The sequence below is a fragment of the Octopus bimaculoides genome, chromosome 6 (genome assembly GCF_046866305.1).
Source record: "Octopus bimaculoides isolate indiv1 chromosome 6, ASM4686630v1, whole genome shotgun sequence".
NCBI lineage: Eukaryota > Metazoa > Mollusca > Cephalopoda > Octopoda > Octopodidae > Octopus > Octopus bimaculoides.
The window spans coordinates 77,021,647-77,031,646 of NC_142933.1; the positions used below are offsets into that span (position 1 = coordinate 77,021,647).

The window sequence follows — 10,000 nt, forward strand, 5'->3', positions numbered from 1 at the left end:
AAACAAGACACTTTGAAGTAAGACAGTTTCTAGGTTTTTGTGTAAACCTGTAGATTTGTATATATATATATATATATATATATATATATATATATATATATATATATATATATATATATATATATATATATATATATATATATATATATATATATATATATATATATATATATATATATATATATATATATATATATATATATATATATATATATATATATATGTGTGTGTGTTTTTGTGTGTAAGCGTAGGAGTGGATGTGTGGTAAGTATGTATATAAGCGTAGAAGTGGCTGTGTGGTAAGTAGCTTGCTTACCAACCACATGGTTCCGGGTTCAGTCCCACTGCGTGGCATATTGGGCAAGTGTCTTCTACTATAGCCTCGGGCCGACCAAAGCCTTGTGAGTGGATTTGGTAGACGGAAACTGAAAGAAGCCCGTCGCGTATATGTATATATATGTGTGTGTGTGTGTGTGTGTGTGTGTGTGTGTGTGTGTGTGTGTGTGTGTGCGTGCGTGTGTGTGTGTGTTGATGGAATTCAAAGTGCTCGTACTGTTTAGCATGGACCATTTATTAAAATTACACAAGCTCCTTTGCTTACCTTTATTGCAGTAACTGACTACAAACACACTGAGGAAAGAAGTTAACAGTTTTTTTTTCTTTTTTCACTAGCGACAGAATGAGATTTCATGTGGGAAATAGATTAGTGTACTCCAGGGATTGAAGTTGACTAAAAAAAAAAAGAAATACCAATCACGCTGATTTGAACCACTCAAGTCATAGAATCAAACTTAACAATTACTCTGTTTAAGTAGCTTCTGGATTCTACCAGAATATAAAGAGCCGCATTTAAAAAGAACCTTACTCTTCATACTCTGATAAGAATTCCATTTGTTATCAATTTCTTCAGCAGTATATTCTATATGTATGTATTCAATTTTGTTCATGTGTTTAAAAAAAAAATGTTATCTGAATTCGCATTTAACCCTATGCAAATTTTGCATTGAAATCTTTAAAAAAAAAACCTTGACTTTCCTCGGCTACTTATATTTTAGCATTTTACCGAAAAACTATTGAAATAAGAGTATTCGACAAGATTGATACATCTGTAAAAACTCGGAACAAACAGCCTTGATTTTTCAAGTTCTTTTCTCTAAATTTTATTTTAAAATCCTTAAAACAATCGCTGGAATTCTTTGTCTACTCGAAATGCAACTAACATATTCAACAACCAATATATCGGTAATTACTGCTTCTCTCCCCCTCCCTTTCTCTCTCTAAAACGATTAAACCATGGATTTCTGGGCGGCGAAAAATAATTCTACAGCCTTATTTTGCAATGTTAGTTGACGTACACGTTTTTGTATCCGGTTTTCCTTTCGAAGCGTTAATAATTTCTCCAGTTCATCGATAGATTCTTGTCATTTCTTAGCTATTATCGCTAAACGCATGGTGATAATAGCAAAAAAATGCAGGTTTTCTTATCTTAAATAACAGCGGGGATAGCTGAATGAGACAACTACAAACCACATCCGATAACATTTACTTTTCCTCCTCTTTCATTTTGATTTCTAAATTAAATGATATCCTTTTCTGCACGACTATGGTATTTGTAGATAGAGATATCTCCGTGTTGCATTACATCCTAGAAATAGTAAGTCTTTCAGGGATTCGTAATGTAAATGCGATATAAATGTCGAAGTAGGAATTACTTTAGGAGGAATAAGAGCGATGAGAGAAATAAGAATAGTTGTCGATATAGGAATATATTGATTTGAGAGTTTTACCATTAAAAATGCCATGAGAAATTGCGCGGCGAGTGATATACCGGAAGTTCCCCTCTTTGTCTCTATTCTTCTCGGTATATATAAAAGTACATACATGCACGCAAGCGCAACCGTACACTTCCTTCAAAGGACTCAACCATCGCAAAATATTTATCTCTAACTTTTTCATCTGCACCTCCGCCAGCGTCATTTACTCCATAAGATGCTTTCTCTGTGTGGTCTTGTATATTGGTATAACAGTTGTCGTTTAGCCAACCGATTCGCCGATCAACTACGTGACATCAGCCTCCGGAGCAAAATCCTTGTTCTCGTCAATTTTGCTCAGTGGACCGGACCACTCTATCCAACATCTCACAGTGTTTGACTTGGCCTTGAACGAGGAAAGCGATTCATCTTTTCTCTTTGAATCACACAACATATCATCTTTTCTCTTCGAATCACACGTCATACCATCTTTTCTCTTCGAATCACACCCCTTCAGTCCTAAATCTCAAATCACCATCCACTTCCTTGTAATTTCTTCCACAACATACACACATATACACACACATCCAACAAACGCCTCACATTCAGTCACACATACATATACACGTTCGTACATATACATATATACATGCATAAATACACGCTCACACACCCACACAAACACCCACACACTTTTTGTATCGCTTACACATATAATGATGAACGTACAGAAACAAACACGTACGGAATTTTTCATACATACATTCAAATACCTACACACGTTCACACATGCTCATGCACTCGAACACACGCATACATACGCGTACACACAGCAGCAGCAAGCACACACACACACTACATACATGAGCCCTCCTTTATTTGTAGGTTTTTCCGATTTAATCATCTTAAATCGAAAAGTTTCCCTTGTATCTTTATTGAATGGTTGCTCCATGTTCGCATTCTCGGTTGATTTTCTTCAGCACAATAATCATGCAAATGTAAAACATCAGGAAGAATGTTTAACGCCCGGAAGGAAGTTCACTTTGATATAATACTCGACCTTACATACTTCTACGAATGAATTGATTCATTTGGTTTAAGTGGTTTGGATATTCATATTTCTTAAGGACTCTCTATAGTGCTGGGTCTCAGAAGTTTGTCCAAAGCTTTAACTAGCTTTAATCGATAAAAAATTCGCTTTCTCTTATTTCTTCACTTTACTCGAAGTTGGGATTCGATTAGCTTTTCTCAAATAATTGGTTGTGCTGATCAGTAAAATTCAAAGCAAGACCTTACCTGAAGATGGTCAATTTAGCAAGGGACAAATTTTCGTTCCCATATTCCGAGAATCTTGTTCGTACTATTCAGGAAGAATAGAATTAAAATCAGAAGCTTTATAACCATGCATCTGGAAGTTTGAAAGTGCTAAAAATCGACATGATAGTAACCAAAAACAGTTTGTCTGTTCAATATGTTTTTTCAATATTTCAATTCAACCATTTCAGGTTGCTTTATCACTTACCAAAATATTGATAACTTCAGCTTTGATTGGTGCTACCCCATTGATGGAGTAGCACCAGCATTCATGATGTTGGTTAGTATAGCCTTGGGTTTCATTGTTATTGGCTCGCTACCAGTCGTTTCGAATTCTACAAATTCATGTTTGAACATCAACCCTGAGGACATCAAATGTTGTCTACCTTGTCTTGTATTGTGGGTTATTTTCTCGATTAAGTTTTGCAATTTCGTCAGATAAACTTGCATATTTTCGCGTTGTTCCCATCAAACCCATCGTGATGTTTGCGGCTTAAAGTTCTCAATTCTGATTCAACAGCAGAAAGTAATGAAGGTTATTGGAGTTCCAAATAGGATGGTTTCGAGATAGAATTCTCTAACGTTTGTTGAACTATTTGAGGAATCTTTTGTCGAATAATTCTACAGGATCCTTCAATTGTTGGGCATTATCGTCTGCAATAACACGTTTTTCATTTGCCTTCTTAGTTTACGTTTAAATCTCATTTGAACGGTCGACGTTATACGCGAATGGTCAGTTCCATACACGCCATCGGCTATCACTACTTCATCTTTGCTTCTTCACACAAAGATGTAGTCGGTTGGATGTCAGTGATGTAATCAGCGATACATTTTCTTTGTGGTATTTAAACTTCAGTCTGCAAATGATTGGTAAATTATGTTCAATACTTAAGCCAAAATTAAAAAGTTTACGTTGAACCAGCATTTTTCTTTTCTTTGCTTTCCGATGATTCCTTCCTTTCGTATATTGAAGTCTCTACATATTCGGATGTTGAAGACCTCCATAAAAAGGAATTCGTTATTACTGTTGTAAGGAGATGAGGTATTCTTGATGTGACGATACTGCAGTTGATATGACTGGGTATCAGGTTCTGGAATTCCACAAACTTCGATTGTACAGCAAATTCCATTTCATCAAAACGCATTTCCAGAATAATTGACACTGAGTTTCTGCTACTTCAGCTACATCTACTAATCAGGTTTCAGATATAACAATCATGCCAAGCGTTGAATCTTTTCAAATGTTGAGCAATGAAAACAGATCAAACAGCGAGAGAAATTGTCCAGTTTCTACAATTAGAAAATGAATTCGCTATTGGATATTATCAAATTTTCTTTCTGCACATTTCATGTGGCAATATACACTTTTGTTAAGAACGAACTATATATTATTTTTGATTTTATTCTTTGAACATAATGAACATTTCAGTCACTGAAATCCGTCATATTCAACTATGTTATCGTTTGTATGCACCAACACTTTTTGTTGTAGTTAGCTTGACCATTATTTCTTTGTTCTGCCTCGCATACACTTTAAGTTGGTTGCGGTTGCTTTCAATATGGGCATAATTTTTGTTTTTCATCTATGAAGTTTAATTTCTAAGTATTTGCTCCTTTTATTTCTCTGGTAAACTGATTTGCATTACTTACAACAATTCGAAACTTTCAGAAATCAATAGCTTATTACATTGAAAATGCTTGGAACGCCTATTTTGTGTGTAGCGTAAAAGTACAACGAATAAAGAAATATTTCAAATATTTCTTACGATTTTAGGTTTTCCGTGACGAAGGAAATATATATATATATATATATATTTATATATATATATATATATGTATACATATATATATACATATATATACACATTTATATATACATATATATATATATATATATACATACATATATATATATATATATATATATATATATATATTTATATATATATATATATATATATATATATATATATATATATATATATATATATATACATACATATATATATATACATATATCTATCTTCATATATATATATATATATATATATACATATATACATACATATATATATATATACACATATACATATATATACATATATATATACATACATATATATATATATATATATACATATATATGTATACTTATATATATATACATATATCTATATATACTTATATATATATATAAATATATATATATTTATATATATATATATATAAATATATATATATTTATATATATATATATATGCTTATATATATATCTATGCATATATATATACATACATACATATATATATATATATATATATATATATATATATATATATATATATATATATATATATATATATATATGTACATATATATATATATATATATACATATATATATATATAAATATATATACATATCAAAACTCTTGATTGGACTATATCAGGTGCAGGAGAAGAGCCATGCAAGGAACGTGAAGAGAGCAAAGCATAAAGACAGAAAATCACGGTGGTGCTCCAGCATGACCACAGCCACTTGGCTGAAACCCATAAATAAATAAATAAATATATATATATATATATATATATATATATATACATATATATATATATATATATATATATATATATATATACATACATATAAATATGCATATATATATATATATATATATATATATATATATATATATATATATATCAATATATGTATATATGTATATATATATATATATATACATACCAGAATGGCAACAAAGTGCAGACGATTGGCTGGATGGATCCTGAGAACATTCAGAACCAGAGATAAGGAAACCATGATGATACTCTGGAGCACATTCGTCCTCAGCCGCCTGGATTACTGCTCACAGCTGTGGTCACCCACCAGTCTGAAATTAACAGCACACCTTGAAGCAATCCAGAGGAGATTCACAAAGAAGGTTGTCTCTTTGCAACTGCTCAGCTACTGGGAAAGGCTGAAACAGCTAAGACTCTACTCCCTGGAGAGAAGGCGGTAGAGGTATGCAGTAATATACATCTGGAAGATCCTGGAAGGAATTGAGCCAAATTTTGGCATTGAAAGCTACACCAATGCCAGAACGGGACGACACTGCATAGTGCCAAAGATCCCAGCAATGCCATCGCGCTTCAGGACCAGTTACTGCAACAGCTTGGGATTCAGGGGCCCACAGCTTTTTAATATTCTCCCAAAGAGCCTGAGGAATCTGCACAAAGTATATGTAGGAGTTTTTAAATCAAAGTTGGACCTCTTCCTATCGAGAGTCCCAGATGAACCTACCTCGCGGCAGGAGGTGCAAATGAAGGTTGCTAAATCAAACTCCATTCTTCACCAAGTGCCACATATTGTAAGAGGCTCCCTGTCATAACAGTGTAGCAACACGGTGGTGCATCAGCATGGCCGCAGCTCTAAGCTGAAACTTAAAAAAAAAAAATACATATATAAATACATACATATATATATACATATATATATACATATATATACATATGTATATATACATATATATACATATATATATGTACATATATATATATATATATATATATATATATATATATATATATATATATATATATATATATACGTATATATACATATATATATATATATACATATAACGCATTTCTTTTCAATAAATTTGGTGATATAATTTCTTTTTATATAAATTAATTTTTGTTAGTTTATATTAAATTATATTACGTTTATAATTTTAGTTTAACCTAAAACTTCGTTTAAATTTTATTTTCATAGAAAGATTCGTTAATTAGTATTTTAGCTTATTTCATATATATTATTTAATTTATGCATCTTAATCTTATTCTTTACACTCTATAATTACTTAAATTTTAAGTTCCATAAAATGTGTACAATATAGTTAATTGTTTTATTATGATTTAAGTTATATAAATTTTAAATTTTTATTTTCATTCATGATTTTATAAATAAAACTTTCATTCATGTTTTTATATCTCTTTATTCTATTCTTTTTCTTTACGCAATATCTTCCCGCGACTTCTTTCTAACAAACGCTTATTTATTAGTATAACGTTTAAAATTTTAGATAAGTATAGCTTTTATTTTCAATAATATTGTTAAATGCTCTTCTATCATTGATTGGTAATATATGTATTTTTACATTAATTCACTTAGTAATTAATGTTAGCCGATATCCTATTTAACACTAAGTTAATAGTATAAAGTTTAACATTTTAATTTAAACCAAAACATCGATTAGATTAGTGTTACATTTATTTCCCATAATATTGTTTAATATTTCTTTTTCATTTTTTCGATAAATAAGTATTTTTTTAATATAATTTCTTTGATTATTAGTTAAAATTCTAATGAAGTTAATAGAATAACATTTAAAATTTTATTTAAACTAAAGATTCGATTAGATAAATTTTGTATTTCTTTTCAATAATTGCATTTCTTTTCAATAATAATCCGGAGTATTCTAGCGATTCCAAGCAGTGCTGTTTTCTGCAAGCGCTCCATCCTTATTGCAGCTCCTATTTGTTCCATGTACTTCTCAAGATTTTTACTCACTGTTCCCAGGGCTCCGACAATAATAGGTATACTATGTCTATGATCCAGCATCGTTTCCTTTCTTTCTCAATTAACATTTTGTCTGGTTTCCTATTCTCTATCTCATTGTCGCATTGAATCATAAAATACCATAGGATCTTTGCATTATCACTTCCGATGATGCCTTCAGGTTTATGTTCGTACCACTTTTTTTGCTCTGTTGAGTTCATAATTGTTGCAAAGTGTCCAATGGACAATCCTTGCTATATTGTCATGGCGTCCCTTATATTCTTTCTGGGGTAGAGGCATACATTGACTGGTAATATGCCATACGGTTTCACCATTTTGTCCACAAGTTCTGCGCTTATGACTTTCTGATGTGTTGTCTATTCTGTATTTGATGTAATTGGTTCTTAATGCTTGTTTTGGGGCATCACAAATGAGAGCCTCCGTTTCCGGTTTTAAATCACTTTTAGTCATCCATAGCCATCTTTTTCTCTGTCTTATTTTTGTTGTTATTTATTATTATTATTATTATTATTATTATTATTATTATTATTATTAGTAGTAGTAGTAGTAGTAGTAGTAGTAGTAGTAGTAGTAGTAGTAGTAGTAGTAAGGCGGTGAGCTGACAGAACCATTAGCACGCTGGACAAAATACTTAGCGACATTTCGCTCGTCTTTTTATTCTGAGTTCAAATTCTGTCGAGGGCGACTTTGCCTTTCATCCTTTCGGAGTCGATAAATTAAGTACCAGTGAAACACTCGAAAGCAACTGTTATTTATTTGTAGTTGAACGATACTTCAGCATCTCTCATGCCTTCAACAGGTTCAAAATAAAATTGTCAGTCTAGTAACTACAAATAAATAACTGTTCCTTTCGAGTTGCGCTTTTCGTCATTAAGTTTTCCTTCGTGATGGATTACGTCAGCTATGTTTACCTTAGTGAGGGATTGTGTCAATCGTATACAAGTAAAGAACTCTACTCTCTATATCTATAAAAAACTTCTGTTGAGTTACTTCAGTCCTACATAAAGTATTATTATTATTATTATTATTATTATTATTATTATTATTATTATTATTATTATTATTATTATTATTATTATTATTATTATTATTATTATTATTATTATTATTATTATTGAGTGAGAGAGCAGGGCATGCCATCAAAGTGACACTGGGGTAAAATATACGAATCCCGGTATACCCATCATAACTACCCGTCCGATAAGGGTACACCAGGCACATGTATCACAATCATATGTGCGCGATATAGTGGTCTCTAATCAAGATAAAGAGCGCATGACTTTGCAGGTGGGACCCAGTTAGAATTTTCTTCAGGTCGAGTAGCCCATCCCGCTCAAAAGGTCCTTGAATAAAGGTTGTTTGAGGATGTCGAACGAAATACCCATGTTTCCAAAGGTGAATTATCCAAACCCCAAAGAATTCCTCTCAACACATGACTATGATGCTTCCCCACTGCTTCTGCTCGTGATCAGAGATGCACATATCGTCAGCCACTAAGTGTCATGCTCAACTGGTTAAGATTAAGCAAGTGACAAGCAAATCTGTGGTATTGAGCAGAATATTTGCTGTTGCCCATCTTTTATATCAAGACAAAACAATATACATGATAGCACCTCCAATCAGTTAAGATAAGAAGCCATGAGAACCACTGTCTGGCACTGCATTATTATTATTATTATTATTATTATTATTATTATTATTATTATTATTATTATTATTATTATGCCACCGAGATCGACTTTGCTTTTCATTCTTTTGGAGTCGATAAATTAAGTACCAATGAAACACTGGGGTCAATGTAATCCACTGTCACCCTCCCCGAAATTTCAGGTCTTGTGCCTATAGTAGAAAGGATTAATATTATTATCATTATTATTATTATTATTATTATTATTATTATTATTATTATTATTATTATTATTATTATTATCATTATTATTATTATTATTATTATTATTATTATTATTATTATTATTATTATTATTATTATTGAGTGAGAGAGCAGTGCATGCCATCAAAGTGACACTGGGGTAAAATATACGAAGCCCATTATACCCATCATAACTACCTGTTTGATAAGGGTATACCAGGCACATGCATCACAACCATATGTGCGCGACATGGAGATCTCATATCAAGATAAACAGTGCATGGCCTCGCAGGGGGGCCCAGTTAGAATTTTCTTCAGGTCGAGTAGCCCATCCCGCTCAAAAGCTCCCTGAATAAGGTTTTTTTAAGGATGATTAGCAAAACACCCATGTTTCCAAAGGTGAATTATTCAAACCGCAAAGAATTCCTCTCAACACATGGCTATGATGCTCCCCCACTACTTCTGCTCATGATCAGAGAAGCAC

General features: G+C 31.8%; 1 protein-coding gene across 1 annotated transcript in view; it reads right to left on the reverse strand.

Moving 5' to 3' along the window:
- Positions 1-10,000, reverse strand: part of LOC106874031 (contactin) — a 223,550-nt gene that overhangs the window by 183,873 nt on the left and 29,677 nt on the right. The window lies entirely within an intron of this gene.